The 21,596-nt window shown below is 29.1% G+C and overlaps 1 protein-coding gene across 8 annotated transcripts in view; it reads left to right on the top strand.

The window, feature by feature from the left end:
* The window catches only part of LOC107445918 (uncharacterized), a 227,196-nt gene that overhangs the window by 125,757 nt on the left and 79,843 nt on the right, over nt 1-21,596 (top strand). The window contains exon 1 of one of the 8 annotated variants that reach the window (XM_016060418.4): nt 5,687-5,796. The exons of 6 other annotated variants lie outside the window; for them this stretch is intronic. The gene's annotated coding sequence lies outside the window, so the exon portion shown is untranslated. Of the gene's footprint in view, nt 1-5,686; nt 5,797-13,171; nt 13,918-21,596 lie in introns of those variants that run through there. One more of the 8 variants, XM_087167817.1, reaches the window with a different exon arrangement.

Below are 21,596 nucleotides of genomic sequence, written 5' to 3'. Positions count from 1 at the left end.
AGATAAGTAACGTCCATTATTAGTTGAAGTAAATTTCAAATTCAAGTAGTTATCTATTTTGCATTTCTGGTGCTGTTCTACCATCTGATCCAGTATAAATATTTGTTCATCAGTTCGACGTTTCTGTCAACATTTTAGTGCGTTATTATTAGTTATTTAGGATGGTCCGTTTTTTATTTTGCGCACTGTACTTTTCTCGTGGAGAAATGAGGCTATGTACATTGGACTACTCTATCTTGGTTTATGTCATATGACAGCCTGAAGCGATTATAAAACCGGAGAAGCTTATAAATAACTGTAACCTTCAAATACGGTTACTATCGTTTCAGAATTTCTTATAGGTTTGCCCTTAGTTGTGCGATAGGTTGCTTGAAACGATTTGCCATTTTTGACTATTTCTCTCAGCTTCTAGAAACTTTTCTTGCATTGAACTTAATACACACATCACATCGTTTATGTCTTTATTGATCTTTTTATTAATCGTTTTCTGAAATAGAATAATTCTATTAGATATTATTTATCAATGGAGAATCAAATAGCTAATGCTTCTTCATTTATTTGCAGATCAATTAAAAGAAAGGAAAAAAAAAGAAACTTTTCGGTTCAAAAAAATAAAATTAACTACAAAGAAAATTTCAACTTATTTGCTTAGAAATTTTAAGCGAGACTCAGCTTTAGAATTAAGATATCAAAATATTAAAACTATCTGTTAATAAAACTTGAACGAATATGACTTGAATGATTCGGATTTCATATCTATAGGGGTTGCCACAATTTGGGTAACATGGTCACAACTCACAATAGTTAGTTATAAGAGAGCGGTTGAAAGTTTGATTTATATTAATTTATTTTTGAAATTTATTTATTTTTGTATGAAAGTTACATTAATTTATTTTTATATGAAAGTTATATTAATATATTTTTATATGAAAGTTAAATTTATTTTTTGCGTATTTCGCTCATTTCTCTAGAACTTCTTAAGCAAATTGAAAATTTTTTACACACAGCTATAAAAATCGGCTATCCAAAGAAAAGTCTATGCATATAGATTTTTAACTGCATATAGACTATGAATATATAGACTTTAATGTCTGAATGCATATAGACTTTAATAAATATTTTATTTAATAACAGTCTAAAAATTTTCGAATTAGAATTATTATCTAGAATTATTCTATCCCTAAAATTATTCTATTCTTACGATTAAAAAAGAGTCAACTAAGATATAAACAATGGAATACTAAATTCAACGCAAGAAAATTTAATTTTTGTTAGAAGCTGAGAGAAACAGTCAACAGTGGCAGATCGTTTCAAGCAACTTTTCGTACAACTTACAGCAAGCTAAGAAATTCCGAAAAGATAGAACGTTGTTGAAGGTTACAGTTGTTTATAAACTTCTCTGGTTTCATAATCGCTTGACATAACTGCAAACGTAATTCCGTGCTAAAGAAAGATGAAGTTGTTTAAATTCCGCGGTGTCATTTCTTCCCGCGGAAAGTATGTACAATAGCTAGGTATTAGTATAATAATACCCTCTAGGAATATAGTTTTTACTACCAAAATTTTATAGTTTATTAGTTGTATTGCAGGAAAGATGTTTTGAAAAAAAAAAGTCATGGTATTAATTGTGCAAATTAAATTGTATAACTTTTTATTTGAGAAATGTATTGTTTGTTATGGTGTTTAGAACATTTTCATTACTTAACGTTTTTCCATTATTAGAATAACTTATAATAATAGAGATAAGAAAAAAGAAAAAAAAGTTTGAAGCCCTGAACTTGAAATATTTTAGAGTTTTTTTTTAGAATATTTTTTTCAGCATCTCACATTTTTTGAAGTATTTAATTATTATTTTTTTTTCTAAGATTTTGCTATGTTATCAGAATTTTACGTTTTCTTTTAGTTTTGGCAATAAATTTATCGGAATACATGAAATTTGTTTGGAAAGAATTTTTCTTTGGATTTTTTAATGACTATATTTTTCTAAAGTTACAATTAATATGCCAGCCATTAAAAACGATATGTGGGATTTGTGATTGATTACAAAATAGTTCTTGCTAATCGTTCTAATTTATCTTAATATGGTTATTCCATTATGTATGGTTACTTTTTTGTTACTCCATTAGGTAAATTTGACATAACAATTGAACCATTATATTTATTCACTTAATTGATTACTTTCATTTTATTTATCAATTTTTATTACAAGATCCCCCTTTTGTCTACTCAGCTCCTCGTTACCAACATGGGAAAAGAAATTCCACAGGTTTTGTTATATACGTAATAATGCAGGGTTATTCATAATTCCCTCCGCCTGTAAACGCCATTTTTCTTTACTACAACTGGCTTCAGTGATGCATGTTACTGCCATCTACCGGCAACTGCTTAAATTAAAACTTGAATACTTTCGGAATAATTTCATATGTTCTTTTTTGCCATATTCGGCTTCGTTCTTTTACTATAACGCTTCGAAACCCTGGAGGGAATTATGAATAACCCTGTATATAAAGCTTCAGAAATATTATTGTTATTATTTCTTTGTTTAAATTCCCTTTTCTAAATCATTAATCTGAACAATATTTTTCACGTAATTAACAATTCACATCCTGTTTAGAAACAGATAAAAATATACAGACGTTAACAATTATAAGTTTTCCTTTAAGGAAGCGTGGGATTCTGAAAGATCCGGTGATTCAGTTTGTGGATGTACTACAACTACTAATGATTTCTCTTTTGGCATGTGGCTTAAGATATTATGGGGAAAACTTATTTATTTGTAAGACTTTTCACGACATAAAAATCAAAGCAGATCGATTTTTTAATCGATTTGATGCTCTCTCGATATCCAAACTGTTATAAACAGCATCTTCTTTCCAACGTGCCTAATTTTTTGTATGCCAAAAAGAGCTCAACTGTGATTGCCGTGTCAGGTCGACAGGATTGGTTTTAATCGGACAGAGGTAAGAGTTTTACCCATAAATGAAGAATAGAGAGATTTTCGAAAGTAGAACGTAGATGTAGAGTGGTTCTTCTCTTCTTCGTAGATGGTAGATGGAGTAAATCAGCTGCACAAGTGCAGAAAAAATATTTGACAATAAAAGAATTTGTTTATTATGAGATGTTTGAATGTTGAGAGAGCATAAAATTCTCACTGAATTCGATGTGCGTCATTTTTTTTTTAATCTTTGGAAAAATCTTGCAAGTTTTCACCATCATCTGTTAAGTCACATGCCAAAAGAAAAACATTATTTTCTGTAATAGGTCCACAAATTAGGTCCTCGGATTCTTCAGGATCTAACACTTCCATTTGAGAAAACTTAAATAATGACTGCATATTTTTATTTTATTAAACAGGATGTAGTATATTAACAATGTAAAATTGTCGCGTTCAAAAGCAATTTAAAAACTAATAAACTTTTAAACTGTTAATTTTCAAACCCATTAAGAATCAAAAAAGAGAGTTATTTTCAAACTGGCATTATTAGTCTATTTTTTGTTGAAATATACAAGTTTGAAAGCCTTATACATACATACCCGCCAATTTCCTTTATTTCCGAGTATGTATTTTCCAATTGGTAGTAAAACAATAACCAAAAAACGGTCTTACTCAAAAATATCTTTATATTTTGCCAGGTTCAAATTCGCTATCTTGGAGACTATAATGCTTTTATATATTTGTTGTAATTATTTATATGCAGTGGTTGTCAAACCCCATTAATAATTACTATCTATTATAATTCAAAAAGGTTAAAGTAATAACATGAGTTTTGCTACCACTTTAAATATGAAAATAAAATCTTCTGTCGAAACCGGAAGTGTTGGCAGCTATGCTTATATATAACAAGGTGTCGCTTAAATGTTGCGACAAACTTCTATAGAATTTTGGACAAATCATCCAGATTAAAAGAGGATAAGAACTCATGCCCATAAATGTTGTGATACGCCACTAGAGGGGCTTTCTTGTTATGAACTGTTTCTTCGTATGCTTTTGAACAGTTCATAATAGGGAGGCGCCACCAGAATTATATGACATTTTTGGGCAGCTAATTTACAATCTAGCGGCTTGTAACGACTCTCTCTCAAACTGGCATTATTAGGATGGACGAGGATTTTTCTCTCGGCTGTAGTTCGTCCAAATTATAAGGCAAGTTTATATTTCTTTCAAAATTTGTTACATGAATTAAAAAAAAGTCAATCATTTTTTTTTAATTTAAGAAAATACTATACTATATACACCGAAGAGCCATTACATTATGACCACCCTCCATCTATAACAATGGGGGCTCGCCCAGGTTTTCATGATTTCTCTCCCTGGTACAATGTTTTCATGGGGCACATTAGGATCCATTATCCTCATAGAACAATCGCTGACGTCTGTAAGCTACTTGAACATAGTTGCAGACTAGGTTCACCTATTCATGGCAACAGTTTTTCCTGCGGGGGATGGTATTTACCAACAGGATAATGCACCATGTCATAAGGGTCGAATCGTCGAGGAGCATTTCACTGACTTTCAAGTCATGTCTTGGTCCCCAAATTCACCTGACCTTCATCCAATAGAGCATTTGTGGTCCTACTTGGAAAACCAAATTCTTACTGCCACGCTACCCCCTCGCAATGTGATAGAATTGCAGGGCCAGTTGGTGAGCGCTTGGTACCAGATACCTCAGACTACCTATCAGCACCTTGTGGAATCAATGCCACGGCGGGTGCTAGCAGTTTTAAGGGCTAAAGGTGGTCCTACATGTTATTAGCAGGGTGGTCATAATGTAATGGCTCTTTGGTGTAGAGTATTAATGCTATACTATATAAAGTATTAATGCTATACTATATAGAGTGTTAATGCTATACTATATAGAGTATTAATGCTATACTATATAGAGTATTAATGATATACTATATAGAGTATTAATGATATACTATATAGAGTATTAATGATATACTATATAGAGTATTAATGCTATACTATTTAATGTAGAGCGAGTCATTAAATCCCCCTGGATTTGGAATATCTCTTCCAGGCATGGGTTTTATTGCTATTTTAATTCTGATAATGTGCCCTAACTGCCCTAGAAGTATGTCGCAATATTTATGCGACACCCTGCTATATATAACGTATCTAAACTTGTACGTAACGACAAACATGGACTAAAAATGTTGTTTAAAAAAACTAATTTCGAAAGAAGAATGGCAAAGAATTAGAATTAGCAAAACTAATTTAAGATTTGTAATCCCCACATCCGAATTGGGCGAAATCAAGTAATTTGTATAAATGCAACAAAGAATTAGTATGCCAGTGTTACTTTACGTAATAAAATTCAATTTATATTAAACGAGAGCGTCACTGAATTATAGCAAATAATATTCAAAGCATTTATGTGCGTTTTACTTTTCTTCTGCACGTATATTTTCTCTGCGAAATAAATTACGATTTTTTTTATCTTCTTTTTTCTTGCCTGACGCTTTGAATTAACATAATAGCTTCTGAGGAAGGAAGAAAAACTACGGTATCATGTGATCTTCATAAAATTACGTAATAGCGTAATTTCAAGTATTTTTCTTTTGAGTTATCTAACTGTGACGCGGTATTTTTTATTTAAGAACTGAATGCTTTATTTCGCAGGGACTTTGATATCAAGGTCATTGGATTTCTATTAGTTGCCACCGGTTTCTTTTAAAGTAGCGATGACTTGTTTATTTTAAACGGGAAATACGGAACACATTAGATTGCTATTATTTAATCAAAAAAAAAAAAAAAAACGTGTTCGATGGATTCTGTAGGATATTTTGTTGTTTGTAAGTTTTTACTTTTTTGTTTCGCTTAGCATGCTTTCATAAATTATTACACTTTTGTTTACTTCAATTAATCATGCATCTAATTTTCATTTAATCAAATAGACCTATGATGTTTTAAAAATTCTTTACTTTGCATGAGAATTTCTTATTTATTGTAGAATTATGAGTAACCTTTACTTTTATTGCGTTAACCTGATTATGAAATTTTTTTTTTACCGAAATTATATTTATTGAAAACATATAAATAAAATTACAAAATATGTGTATTGAATTTAAATATTAAAAATAAAACACATTTATTTTACTTCTCTTGATAATTCTTTAAAATTTGGTGAATAATTGGTGACAGCACTTCTCAGTAATTCTTTGAGATGCTGATTAGTTAATACTGAACGGTGTTTGGATTTCACGAATTTTATAGTGGAATAAAATGATTCACATAAGTACGTTGTTCCGAATATTGAAATAATTCGACAAGCAGCCTTTTTTAATACTTTTAAAAGTAACGAGTAAAAGTACAGGTAGTTTAAGCAAGAGTAACGAGTTAAAATAATTTGATTTTTAAAAGTAACGAGTAAAAAATACAAGTAAAAGTACAAGTACAAAATAAAAAGTAACGATTTTGAAGTAAATTTTGAGGATATCAAATATTCAAAATAACCGTAAATTTCATTCAAAAATGTAAGAAATATTTATTTAAAATGCATTTAATTTTAATTTAAATGTATAAGACTTTAAAATGCAGGAAAATGTAACAAAATTGTATTGAAATAGCGAACGTTGACAAAACCAGAAATCGAAGTTCACTGTTTGCATATAAAAAGAGTTTTAAATTAAATTAATTTTAAAACTAAAGAAAGTTTGCATATACTTTCTAAGTTACAAAGATAGTTAGCTAATGGTAAATTAAATGTTTTCTTAAACATAACAAAAAATTAAATTTTCAACCTAAAAGTAGTATATTACGTTTTGTTTTAGTTCCTTGTAATTATTAATAAAATAAAAGAATATGTTGATTTTTTGCATTTTTTTTTGTTGAAAAAAATTGGTGAGACGGTTAAATTTTGTTTAAATCATATTTTTTAACGTTTAAAAAGTTTTTGATTTCATAAACCGACAATTGAGTTAGAAAAACTTTTTATTTTGATATTTTTAGAATATTTTATCAATATATCGATTTTTTTAATACATGAGTTCAAATAATAATTAATTTCATTAATTAAAATTTTATTTAATCTATGCCTATTATGTGTAGCGAACTTTTTACTTACTAGACGTTTTTAGTTTGCCGCATTATATAAGGATTTTTATAATAGAGTTGAGTACAGCCTTAAATTTGATTTATTTAAGTAATCAAGTTTTCGATTATTGAAATATGTCAATTTCGCTTTACTTAGTTTTTTATTTATTTTGATCTTTCTATGTTTTTTTTTCAATATTATAATTTTTATTTTTAATCGAATTCTACATAACGATTAATTTGTCAGAATCTATATCTAAAAATTTTTTTTTTTTCAATGATGTTTTAAAAATTTTTTACTTCATTGTTTTTAAAATATTTAGATATTTTATAAATGCATTATTTTATTTTGTTTACAGATTGGTTTTTTATTGATTGTTTGTTTTTAATTTTTCTTTAACTTTTTTCTTTTAATTTTTCTTTAACAGTGAACTATAAAAAAAGCTTAAGCTAAAACAAATCGGCGTTTTTGTTTTAAAATTTATTTATTGTCAAGTTCGTTTCTTGCCGAATTCTTTCAATGTTAAATGTTAAACGTATGACTGTTTGTAACAGAAGACGTTATTTAATCTTTTTAAGCCTTAAACAGTTTAAATAACGTCTTCGGTTAAACTTTAAGGTGTCTGACTAGTGCAAAAAACATATTTTGGGCAAAATTTTCGAAAATGAGAGTATTATAAATTTAGAACTACTGTACTCTTTAGCTTTCTAAGAACACTTTACTTTTGTTTGTACTACAATTATTTGCAAAGTTTTAGCAATTTTTGTGCAAGATGATTACAGCTGATAGACTAATAATTTTATGCGTTTATCTCAAAATCAAGTTTTTTTGTCCCATTTTTTGCCACCTTAAACATGATCTATCATGTTGTTTTGTAAATAATGGTCTACAATTTTACATGACTATTTATGATTATAGCACGCCTGTTTTGAACTACAGACTATAAGAGAAAAAAAAGTAGAAATTTATTTTTTTGCATGTTTTTTCACAAAGACAAGTACGGAAATTTTTGAAAATTTGTTTCTTTAACAACATTGATCCCTAGCTTTGTAGTATATACACTTGCTATTAAGATAATAATTCAAAACATTGTTGATATCCTTTTAAAAAAAAACTAAAAGAAATGCTTGGTTTTAGGTGATCAAAATCTTTTGGCTGTGTATATGCAAAAAAATGCCTTTTTTTTGCCTGAAAATGGCCATTTAAAATAATACTTTTTTGCTAGTTTTATTTGTTTTTACACATAAAACTAGTTTTTTAAATTTTTATATTCATATTTAATAACAAAGTTGTAGAAACCAGTCGGCTACCTTAATGTCAGTAACACATGTAATGATATAACTTTTCGTAATAGTGCGAATCAGAAAAAAAAATTAAAGCTCACCAACTGAAATATTTTCGATTTGAAAGAATTTTTTTTTATTGTACTTACAATTTTATAGTTATCTCGTTATAGTTATCTATTTGTATTTATCGTATACAGTTTTCTGAAATTTCACAATCTTCTTGCCAAAATTTTAAGTGTTTTATTTTTTTATTTTTTATAATTACGTGAAAAGTTTTTGGAAAACAGCATTTAATGCTTAAGGTATTTTCTCTTAAATTCTCGTTATTTAAGACAATAAGTATTAGTGATTTTAACAAAACTGTAGCTATTTGCTATAAAAAAATTATCATCATTATTTAATTTTTTTATGTAAATATAGTTTAAAAATTCAGCATATATTTAAATTTGAAAATTTTCTGTTTGGTTTTCATTTGTTTGCAAGTACCTTATCGCTCAGCTAATTAATTAGGACAACAAAAAAATGATAAAAATTAGAAAAAAATATTAATTAAAAACTATGTGAACCGTCCCTGGTTTCCCCGGACTGAAAAATAGTTGTGTTAGGAAGCAATCAAAATTAGAAATTCGATTCTGCTTCCATTTTTTTTAAATTTTACTATCATTGTTAAAAGAATTGTGTTCATATTTTTTATTGTTATGTTTTAATTATGTTTATGTTTGTGCTTTGCATACTTATATCAAACATTCGTTAAATTTGTTGACTTTCAAAAATTCATTATTTATTTTAAAGTAAAGACAGCTTTTGAAATTCATTTCTCCTCCTATCATAGAAAATATATTAAAAGTGTCTCTCTCTCTCTCTCTCTCTCTTTTATTCTCATAAAAGATCATTAAAAGTTTTGCAATTAAACATAAGTTTTAATAATTATGATTTAAATTATTTTCTACATTTGTTATTTTTTTCCTCCAGAATACGATTATTTTCATTGGTTTAGTATCTTTGGCTGTGGTGATGGTTGAAACTAATGAAGAAAAATTATTTTCTTCCTTAGTTATTTTTTCTCTCACCAGAATATCATTATTTTCATTAGTTTGGTACCGTTTGATGTGGTGATGGTTGAAACTAATGAAGAAAAATTATTTTCTTCCTTAGTTATTTTTTCTCTCTCCAGAATATCATTATTTTCATTAGTTTGGTACCGTTTGATGTGGTGATGGTTGAAACTAATGAAGAAAAATTATTTTCTTCCTTAGTTATTTTTTCTCTCTCCAGAATATCATTATTTTCATTAGTTTGGTACCGTTTGATGTGGTGATGGTTGAAACTAATGAAGAAAAATTATTTTCTTCCTTAGTTATTTTTTCTCTCTCCAGAATATCATTATTTTCATTAGTTTGGTACCGTTTGATGTGGTGATGGTTGAAACTAATGAAGAAAAATTATTTTCTTCCTTAGTTATTTTTTCTCTCTCCAGAATATCATTATTTTCATTAGTTTGGTACCGTTTGATGTGGTGATGGTTGAAACTAATGAAGAAAAATTATTTTCTTCCTTAGTTATTTTTTCTCTCTCCAGAATATCATTATTTTCATTAGTTTGGTACCGTTTGATGTGGTGATGGTTGAAACTAATGAAGAAAAATTATTTTCTTCCTTAGTTATTTTTTCTCTCTCCAGAATATCATTACTTTCAATAGTTTGGTACCGTTTGATGTGGTGATGGTTGAAACTAATGAAGAAAAATTATTTTCTTCCTTAGTTATTTTTTCTCTCTCCAGAATATCATTGCTTTCATTAGTTTGGTTTTCTTTCCCTTTTCTTAACATGTGATAAATGTTGACATTTTAGAAATAATAAAGTTTGAAAAAACAACAACATTTAAATGACAAAAGCTAATGTGTTGATCATGGTTAAAACTAAAAAGAATGTAAAGATTTTCATTTTTAAGGAAATAACAATTAAAGGAAAAAGACTAATAATTTATCAAATGTCTAGGTTAATTAGGTGTTCTAATGAGTTTTTTTCTGAGCAAATTGTTAATTTAAGTGTGTCTTAAGTATGGATTGAGATAATTTTGAGAGTTATTTTACGTACCTTACATATATATATATATATATTTTTATTATTTTGCTAATAATTATCTACCAAAAATTACTAACGAGATTCTAACAATCAAGCAAAATAATTGTGTAAATAAAATTTATAAAAAAAGTAACTGGTTTATTGTAATAAAAGTTTATTTTTGATTATTTTAAAGCAACAAAGGTTTCATGTTGCAGAAGTTGATTTAACTTTATAAGCAACATGGTATAAAGTTTATACCATGTGATATAAACTTAATATATTCCAGGTGTCTGTCCAGACATTTTGTGAAAGTTCCGTTTTTGTAAAATTGTGCAAAAATTACTCGTAATTTGTGAATATAAAATAAACGTTAAGTCGCATTCTTTCAACCAGGGTCCGGCTTTTGTAAATTTGTACAAAAAGGGTTCTGTTATTGCAAAAAGCTTTTTCAAGGAGTTTTTAAATTGTAAAGACATGCAAGATTTAGCTCAACACTGTAAAATTATAATTTAAAAAAATGTAAATTTTCAAAACTAAACTGCAATTGCTGCTACTAAATTAGAGATGCAACATACAAATATTTGGTATTTAGCCTATACTGCTCAGCACTCAATATTAATTTCGGACGAATAAAGGAAGAATCGTCTGCCGAAAACAAAACTTAGTTCGTTTACATTTGTCTTTCTCCCCCCCCCCCTTCCTGGGAAGGGTTTATTTTTATTGGATTAACAAAACAATAATGAAGATAAATAAATTTGTGAAGGGTCCGATTGAAAGATAAATTATTTTGTGAAGTGTCCGTTTTTAAGAAAAGATATTTTGTGAAGGGCTTGTTAACGGACCCAAATTTCTTCTAAACAGACCCCTGTATTCTATCGAAATCATCAGGAGGCACAGTTTCCCCTGTTGTCTGGCTAGCTTTGTCCGCTAGGTTTTTTAATTTTTACTGGAAAAGAAAGCTATGAAAATATATTTAAACTCTATAAATCAACTGTGTAAAGTTTTCCATAGTCTAAAAGTTAATTTTATCTTCAATTTATTGTGGAGTACATGAAATTTTGAGTAGATGTTTAAAACTGGGTAAATAAGCCCATGTTGACATTTGTGTGTTTTACATCTTTCAATATCTACAATTTCAATAACTTAGCAGTGCGATTAGCACCTTTCTAAATCAGACATCATTGAGAGAGCTCTAATTTAATACAAACCGTACTTTTCCGCGAACAGTGGACATGTCACGCCAAGAATGCCAGCTGAATAAATTTAAACCGCTTTCATAATGGTAAGCGCGAAATAGGGCTGACGACGAGATGGTTAATTTTATAATGTTTTAAGAACGATTTTAATATTTTGTTTGTAAATAAAATGAATGGATCTTAATTAATTGTCTATTTTGACATGGCAGTTAATAAAAGGTATTAAAATTGGAGGCAAGCAAAATCATAATTTAAATTTTTTATTAGTGATCGATTTCTGTTTCAAATTTGCAACGTTTATTGTTGGTAAGCAATCTAAGATAAAATTGCTCTGACCTTAATTTATCAAAAACGCGCAGGTAAAAATAAAAGCGGGTTTATAAACTTTACAGATACATTTAAAAACAACAAATTTAAATTTATTGAAACTACGTTATTTAAGTAGGCTTGGCTTAATAGGAAACGATTTTATTTTTTGTTATTATTTTTCGGTTTGTGTATAAGCATATTGCTAAAATAAAAAATACAAGATTGTAGCCCAAGCTCAACTACTGTAAAAAGATGATTGCCCTTGGGATAATTAGCTTCAGGGTGTTTGAGGCCCTTTCGCTAAGTAAAATTAAAAGCCGCAGTAGAAGAGTCTTCACATTCAAAGCAAAGCTTTTATTTACACGATATTTACTATCTGGATGTAAATGATCATCTGGGCTATCGCGGATAATTAAACTTATATGCTTAAAATTCACTAAACTTTTTTTTTTTAAAAAAATCGCCAGATTGGCGAGATTTTCTAATTAGACAAAAAATTAAGATCAATAAATCTCAATTTTCGCAAATTTTTATGAGCATAAACAATTGGGCACGCAATACCATTTTGCATAATCAGTATCGAAAGTGTAGAGTGTTTGTTAAAAATGGGCTGAACTTACAATAGTTATAAAAGAGCATATTGTACGCTAAAAAGCGTTATTTCATATTTTTGAAAATAACGCCTTAAACGCGTTTCCCTCATTTTAACTAATGAACTCGTCCCGTAATTTTGCCTTCTATTATTTTCTTATATGTTTGATGGACTATTCTATGTTGCAGTATGTTCAGTAACACAAGTCGTGAAACGATTTGAAAAGAACTGCGAAAATGGAGTACAGAGGGCAGTTGTCCCTTGTAAATGGAATACAGATTAATTCCTATCTATTCAAAGAGTTATGCTTTATTGATTTTTTATCAGATTATTATTTCACTGAATGTTATTTTTTAAAATGGCACATTAAAGAGGTATTGATAGAGCCAGGCGTTATGTTATCTCAGTGATAAGCTATCTGACAGGCTTAAATACTGATTCTGAAGATTGTATCGAAAATTGAAAGTTCTTTGTGTTCCTGATTATTATATCAACTCTTGTAATAAGTATAAAATGCTTAAGATGTGTATTGCTTAACAATCTGAGAAGAAAATATTTTTCAAATAACTTGACATTAATTGAATTTTATCTGGGTGACTTTCAGATCTCTGCGAGATAATCTTTGTTGAGATTAGTAATGTAAATATTCTATCAACAATAATTGGAGCATGGGCAAATTGACTTTAATCTTTGAATCATTTGTTTGATACTGTCGTCAAACTTATGAAGCTTCTGAGCTACGATATCGTTTTTTAATATTGCTGTAACATAGCAAGCAAAAGAACTATACCGAATATTTTTAGAAACATCTTACATTTGATATATCAGCTAAATAGTCGAATGAATAAATTTAGCCAACTAGAGCAGCTTTAACGCGTTCCCTCCAGCTGCTACTGATTGACGGTTGGGCGATAATTGCTATAGTAGAAAAGGTGCCTAATCTGAGATCGTTTCCAATAGGAGATGCTCCTATGTTTGCAAAAGTGGGTGATTGACTGCATTAAAAACAACAAATGTGAAGGTTCTGTGAAAACGACAGTGAGAAAAAGTTTTCTATCGAGTTTAGTGGCATCATGGATGGTTTTAAATTTTTTTTCTTGTCATGAGTTTTTAGGTGGAATTTCAAATGCGAGTGAATATTCTGTTACGTTTTATAGATCCTTTTTTGTCATGGAATTGTATCAAAATGAAGCTTGAACCAATTTTAATTCAACTTTTAACTTTTGGCAGTGGTATTTCTTATGCAGCGTAATTAGTTCCTAATATGCGATATCATAGGTTGCCTAATATAGGATATTCGATATCCTCTCATGTTAAGAAACCAGGCTTCTTATTGTGAAATCTAATTCTTTTGTTGCTGATGGGGATAGACTTGCTATAAATAAGTATAATTCGCTTGGAACTGCAACTGAAGGTCTTAGAAAGAGAGAGGTATGTTTTTGAGTGTAAATTCGTATTGAAATATTGTCTATCGTTAAATTGTATACAATCACACAAATGAAGTCAACTTGATTTTGTATAGTAAATGGGCGCAAAATAAACAAATGGGAACAAAACATTAATATTAATTAAGTGTTCTTTGTTGCTGATGGGGATAGACTTGCTATAAATAAGCATAATTCGCTTGGAACTGCAACTAAAGGTCTTGGAAAGTATGTTTTTGAGTGTTATTTCGTTTTGAAATATTATCTATAATCGTTAAATTGTATACAGCTACATAAATGAAGTCGCCTTGATTTTGTATAGTAAATGGGCGCAAAATAACAAAGCATTAATATTAATTAAGTGTGTGTACAACTACATATTCATAAGGAGTAACTAATTCACTTTCCTGAACACGAAAAAAATCTCGAATATGAAAAAAAAATACAACTGAGAGAGTGAAAGGTATTGAAATAAACCACATCTGTTAATAGCCAGTCCATGGCGTACTAATATTTGAGACCATTGTCTCAAATAGTAGAACGCCATGAGCCAATCTATCCACCATATGTATATCTGCTGAAAAAACCATTTTCGGTCAGTAGTCATCTCTACAAATGGTAGTAAATGAGTTTCTAGCATTGTTTGGTAATCGGTGGTCTGAAGAAGTCACGTAAAGTTTACAACTGAGCCGAATCCTCCCTCCACCATTTATGAATCTCCACAGTGGAGAGATTCTTTTCCTCATCTGTTCCGTTCTATTTATCGTAAAAAGAATTTGCGATACTAAAAAATTAAACAGTAACTTAATTTGAATGCTATCCACAATGAAAGGTGAGTAGGAAAAAATAAATTTGGATTAAACGAACAATTTTGTATGGCTATTCCAATGAAATATAATTTGCTGGAAAAAAACTGGTAAAATTGGTATAACTATAGTTAATTTTGTAATATTCGTATATTTATGCTTCATTATAATATAATTAATTTCTAATCATGGTTTCATGTTGTTTAAAATTATCGCTCTTAATGACTCCTATGTTTAACAGCTGTTACGAAAATTAGGTGTTCCTAAAAACAATGCAACATGCCATTGTTTCCGAAAATTGCGACTCTCTCTTGCATCACATATCTAAAATTAGTGAACATTTTGCACCTTTTATTTTATCATAGTTTTATGACCAATTTAAACCAAAAAAAAAAAAAAAAATCTCGTTTTTTTTTGTCTGACTATAATTAGGGAATGCCGATGAAAATATGAATTCATAATTTTTTTCATTGTAAACAAGGAATTTTTTTTATACATTTCTTAAATATATGTTATTTTAATATTGTTTCTTTCGATAAACCAATAATTTTAGCTTTTTCGTCAAGAAGGAGATTAATCAAATTTGAAGCGTTCTATGTGTGTAAATATATCATTGCATAAAAATATGAATACAAAATGTTAATTTATGTCAAACGCTCACTTTATTTTCCTTATCTAAAATATTTAAAATTAAAAAAAAATTCCATTTTTCTTTAAAAATTAACGATTGCAACTTATTTCCGTTTGTTAAACGAGAATAATGAAAACATTTTAATATTTCCTTACAAATGTTAACGTTTCCTTAAAAATACGTAAACGTTTCCTTAAAATAGCAGTCTGCATTCTCATTACTCTACACACAACTACTCATACTCTTTGCTCTTATTTCATAACGTACTTTTACAGTTTGTGAAAATTCTCAGTTGAGCAAATATTTTATTAACTGATATTCCTGTTTCTACATTTGTATGGAATAGAATATATTAAAATTTTCAGACATAGTTTCTCTCATTCTTGTCGGCTTTATCAATATAATGAAAAATATTTGTTCTTCCTGAAAAGTTTTCTACGATTTATCTATTCTGTGAATGCAAATTTATATTACTTACTATAGCGTATAATAACGGCATATGCAGATATTCATTAAATTTATCCGTAGATATCTAATTTGCACAATGCTTTAAACTCATATATCACGGTGCGTAGCGTTTTTAAAAAGTGCTTAAAGGTGCTTATTTTAGATTTTCGTTACTTAAAAGCACTTAAAGGTGCTGTTTTTAAAAAGTGCTTCATTTTCCCTTTTCAAACATTAGATTTTTTATATGTCGATTTTCGCCACGTATTATGCAAAAGCGTGCTTTTCACATTGTTCTATTCAACGTTTTCACAAATCATTTCGGCGTACCGTCAGTTCATATCGTATGAAAAAGCTATTCGTATGTGCGTCTACTGAGCTGGGTTCGGAGAGATAATTGCCTTCTCATGTGCAACTCTGCTGCATTTTTCAAGATATTCTCAATTTCAGATTTCATTTTCCAACCTCTGATATCGAACCGAAAAATCTCTCGTTCATTTTATAACTGCTAATATAATCAAGAAAAGAGTTCTTTGTCAGAAATTAGTTATTTTATCATGATCATGTAAAGTCTTGGAAAATTATTTTGCAATGGCTACGCACCCTGTATATTTATCCTTTATATTTAGTTGTAGTTATATTTTTATTTTATGTACTTTCTTGAGTATTTATGCTGCAAACAATGATTATATGTCTAACTGAAAGAAAAATATGTTTTTTTAGCAGTTTTTTTTAACAATTTCTCTAAAATTAATACTGTGGCTAACCAGTTTTGCTACTGTAATAAGTGACATCAATTCTGTCATCATACTTCTTTGAAAGTTAAGAATATATTTATAGTTTAATAATTTATATGTATATAAAAATGAATGCCTGTCTGTGTGTCCTTTATAGACGCCTAAACAATCCAATCGAAAGCTATGAAATTTGGCATACAGCACGAGGAAGGTCACTGTCGACATTAGAACGTTCTACGACAAAACTTTCAAACGGGATGAGTGAAAAAATTAATTGAATTTTTTGATTAGATAAGCGTTAACCATAAACGATACAATTTTATTAATATTTTGGAGAGTTATTTAGCTTAGAGGAGAGATTAACTTATAGCTATACTTCATTTAAGAAAAAAAGAGTTTATTGTGCATGTTTTAATACCTAATTATTTTTATTCACTACTAGCCGCCTAAGGCGGCCCGCTGTCCGCCACGCTAAAGGTTTTCACAAATAAAGTTTTTTAAAACATAGCAGGAAATCTGAAGATTAGTGGACAATTAAAGTGTTCCTGTCCTGCAATTTTGTCTTGAATTCCTTTTTTATATATTATATAGCTACAACGCTTAAGAGAAAAAAATTAAAATGCTAAATACATGAAAAGAACACGAAAACGAATTAATTTTTTATGGTATCAATTTCTATTTGTATATAATTTTTTATGGTATCAATTTCTATTTCAATATAATTTTTTATGGTATCAATTTCTATTTCTATATAATTTTTTATGGTATCAATTTCTATTTCTATATAATTTTTTATGGTATCAATTTCTATTTCTATATCGCTACAAAAGTTATCGTCTTCGCCTAAGAAAAAAAAATAGAGCGTGGAAAGAAGAAGAAAAACTTATTATAACAATTATGAACAGTGACAAATATATCAAAGCGAAGCGTTCTATTTACGTATCGAATATGTTGCCACATTTTTAATACAAAAGTTAAACTTTTCACCACTTTGATAATTGTAAACTAATGCGAACCTTACAATTAAATTAATAGTTCCTTCGTATATTATTGGTTTAAGTTGTCGAAAATTAATATTTCAATTGTAAGGTTCACATTAGCATACATTTATAAGAGTGGAGAAAAGTATATGCATTTTTTAATAGTTTTTTGAATATGGCTTTTTGAAGACGAAAAAGCATAGATTTTCTTAGAAAATGACTAATAACTAAAAAACTAATCCAAATTTTTGAAAAAGAAAAAGAAAATACTTCTTCATTATGTCAAAACACAATTATGTGCCGAGTTTCGTGCCTGGGAGAGGCTTCTGGGGCGATATATTGTGATTAGAGACAAACAGACACACACAGCCGCGTTTATTATTATGTATAGATAGATATCGGAAAAAATTCAATGAGCAATATTAACGTTGCAGCACGCATACTACCACGTGGTAGCACGACACTAAATTGATATCTCTCAACTTATCTGATACCGTGTGTTTATTTTGCTTCGAGAAATTCTTTTAAAACGTGTTTCTATAGAAGTCAATAATTTAAAATCAACAGTAATTGAAAGGGGAAAAAATAAGTTATGTATTCAAATGCATAATTAATGTGGTACTAATTCGTTTCAGAGAAACGTAAACAATCGCCATACTATTACTGACGTCAATGATGGTTAATTAATTTAGGTAATATATTCAAATTTTAAATTAAAAAAATAAGCTATGTACAAAATAGCAGAATTAATTCCTCTAGAGAAACCGTAAAAAATCGTCGTACTATTATTGACGACAATGATGCTAAATTAATGTTGGAATTAATGTATTAATTGAAATTAAGAAAATAATCATATTATTATTGACACCAATGCTTAATTAATAATGTAAGATGTTTTAATTGAAATAATAAAAAAATATGGGAAATTCGCATCGGGGAACCGTAGAAAACCGCCATAAGCAGACGACGTTTAATTTTGGTTATATGTACAACTGGCATTATGGTAATTGGTGCAGTTTTGATATAAGAATTCTACAATGTGTTTAGAGAAACGATCATGCTCCAAAGCCTTTATCATGGTCTTATAAGGATTCTATTTATTTTTAAAATTTCGTCTTTAGCTTGCTCCCGCTGATAAATGTATTTCGTACGAAGCTCAGATGTTGAAGGGCTATGTAAAATTTTCGAAATATACTAATATAGGTACAAAGTATTACATTTATATATTTGGTGAATATTAAAACTACTCCAATACTAATCAGTTTTAATACCGATACTGCGGAAATAAATGTTTTTCTATATATACCAGAGAAAATTTGCTTGATAGTGCTAAATTTTGACTATTACGAGATAACCACGAGCAATAGTATTATGCTCAGTGATGCTGCTCTCTATTACAATATTATAATTACTGTCAACAAAATTAATCTCTATTCTGATGGGAAGGAATACAAAAAAAACTAGTTTTGCTTAATTTAATAACGTAAAGCTATTGAAAAGGCCAACAAATAATAATAAATAAAGAACTGAAAGTTTTTTAGCTTTATTAAATGAAAAACTTCGTGGAAAAGCCAGATAAGTGACATTTTCTGAGAGGTTATAATCAGGGTAGAGAAAGGAGTATTCGAACTATTTTATTATAAATTAATTAGAAGGTGGGACTAATAATTCTTTACCTTATTTTATTTACCATTGACTACTCTGAAATAAAAATCATACAAGCAAATTTACAGCTATTGTAGATTATTTATTTTGAAGTGAAAGAAAAAAAAAACCAGTTATGTTACATTAAATGTGCCCATATTGATGCTACCACTTTCTGATATTTTCTCTGATTCATTAATTAATAATGTAAGATGTATACATTATTAATTCCCCTAAAAATGTCACTTACTTGGTACTTTAATCCCAGTTTGTAGTTCACTAAGCCCTTCAATTCAAAATATATCCCTTTAAGTTTTGAGCATGATTTCGTAGTATTGATTTATTCTTTTTTTCTTTACTCCGTGCGAAGAACGGGTATTCATCTAGCATGGTAATAAAGCTTGTATAATGTGATTTTTATATATTTTGTCAGGAAGTATGGAAAAAAAAATAGTTTGTTAAATGTGAACTTAAAAGAAAAAATAGTGTGACTGGTACAGTCGGTGGTAAATTGCGGTTGTATCTCTTTCAAAACTTTAGTACGGTTTGTCCTCTAGCAGCCATCAAGCGTCTTCCAAATATCACGTGGTATGAAACTTGGTAGTTTCTTCAAATTTTCACTTTAGAGCCATGATGGACCAGTTGATTGAGCGTTCGCCTACCAATGCGCTGAACTCTGTTCGAATCCCAGCTATAGCTGGTCGATACGAACTCCGGATCCGGCTTGCAACGACCACAGTGCTGACGTAAAATATCCTCAGTGGTAAACTGATCATTGGTTAGAGTCCCCTTTACCGTCAGGCTAACCGTGGGAGGTTTTCGTGATTTTTCTTCCAACTAACGCAAATGCGGGGTAGTTTCTTCAAAAAGTCCCCCACAAAGGCAAATTTCTCCTAATACTTGATCCAGGAGTTCCATTGTCTTCCCGATTGGGTTCAAAATTACAAGGCTACGGAGATGAACATTAGTAGTCGTCAACCCGAAAAATTGGGTTGGCTGTTCAACGACGGTGGTAACAGTTTTCACTTGACTATTATAGCATACATGTTAAAATATTCATCATTTACATTGTACTGTTACTAAGTCAAATTTAAACCTTTACTTAAAAAAAAATACTATTTTGATCTTTGAACATGCATGTAATTTACCAGAATAAAAGAATTAAGGGTCGGCGGGATTTATATGCCTGTAATTTTCTTATTTATACAGTAGCTAATTAATATTTTAAGTTTTAAAAATATTTATTATCCTTAAGTTGAATTTTTGGTCACCAGCATCGGTAAATAGCTTTATAGAACATATTTCAAATAATAAAATTAAACAAAAAGTATTCAAAAATGAATAAATAAAGAAATTTAATACACATAAATCCTTTTTAGCTGGAAAAATTAAAGCGAAAGATATACCTTACACAAGAGCGCCGGCAGAATAATATAAAAGGGGGTGCAACCCTCTAACAAACTACCCTCCCCTCCCCCCGAAAAAAAATTAAAATATTCTGCTATTACATTTTGTTTTGTTATTACATATACTTTCATCTGTCCATTTTTTCAAGATACATTTCTTCATTGTTAGCAAGATATTTAAAAAAAAGTACGAATTTCTTGTACTTGCAAATTTTGCTCAAAGGCGATCGCGCTGGCGCTGGCATAGCTACTAACTTTGAAACACAAGTAAGTACAAACAGTAGTTTCGTATACTAACGTGTTTGTGCACGCTTAACATAGGTATTTATTGTGTTGATAAAGTTTTACAGTTGCGAGAAGTCAGTTTGTGTTATACACCTTTGTTAAACTGAATAATTAATAGAAAATATATTATTTACATTTTATTAAACGAAATTTAAAAATATAGCTTAGATATCTGCCAAGTTTGTGAATGCTCAGTGTACATAAGAAAAGAATCAAAGATGATTCAGAATTAATTGAAAAAGTTGTAAACAGATTTGGACAGCAAACAATTACAATTCTTGTTTGATTAAACAATTTTTTAATTGTTATGCATCAATAATTACTTAATTATTTGTTTTTCCATAAAAATATGTTTAATAAAAAAATTTTATAACAAAATTTTTCTGTATCTCTTTAATTGTTTAAAAAAAACAGCCAGGGGGGTGCAAGTGCACCCCCTTGCACCCCGCTGCCGGCGCCCTTGACCTTACATGTTCAGGCAGTCCCTAGATAGTTAAGTAAAGTGTGTAAATGTCAAACAAGTAGATATTTTGCATAAAAACTCTTGCGACTTTTAAACTATGTGTTTTATTTACTTATGTATAGTGTCATTCGATTCAGCGAAAAAAAATTGCATATAAAACAATTTCTTAATTGCTTAGATAGCAATATCAGATACGTGAATAGGTACAAGTACAAATTTATACTTTTTGTACATAAATTCCTTATAACATTTTAACTATTAGTTCGATCGTCTCAGGATTGATCTCATTC

The sequence above is a fragment of the Parasteatoda tepidariorum genome, chromosome 7 (assembly GCF_982258835.1).
Source record: "Parasteatoda tepidariorum strain Cologne lab strain chromosome 7, Ptep-v5.0, whole genome shotgun sequence".
Taxonomy (NCBI): Eukaryota; Metazoa; Arthropoda; class Arachnida; order Araneae; family Theridiidae; genus Parasteatoda; species Parasteatoda tepidariorum.
Note: the sequence above shows the minus strand (reverse complement) of the source record. Positions and strands in the feature narration are given on the sequence as shown.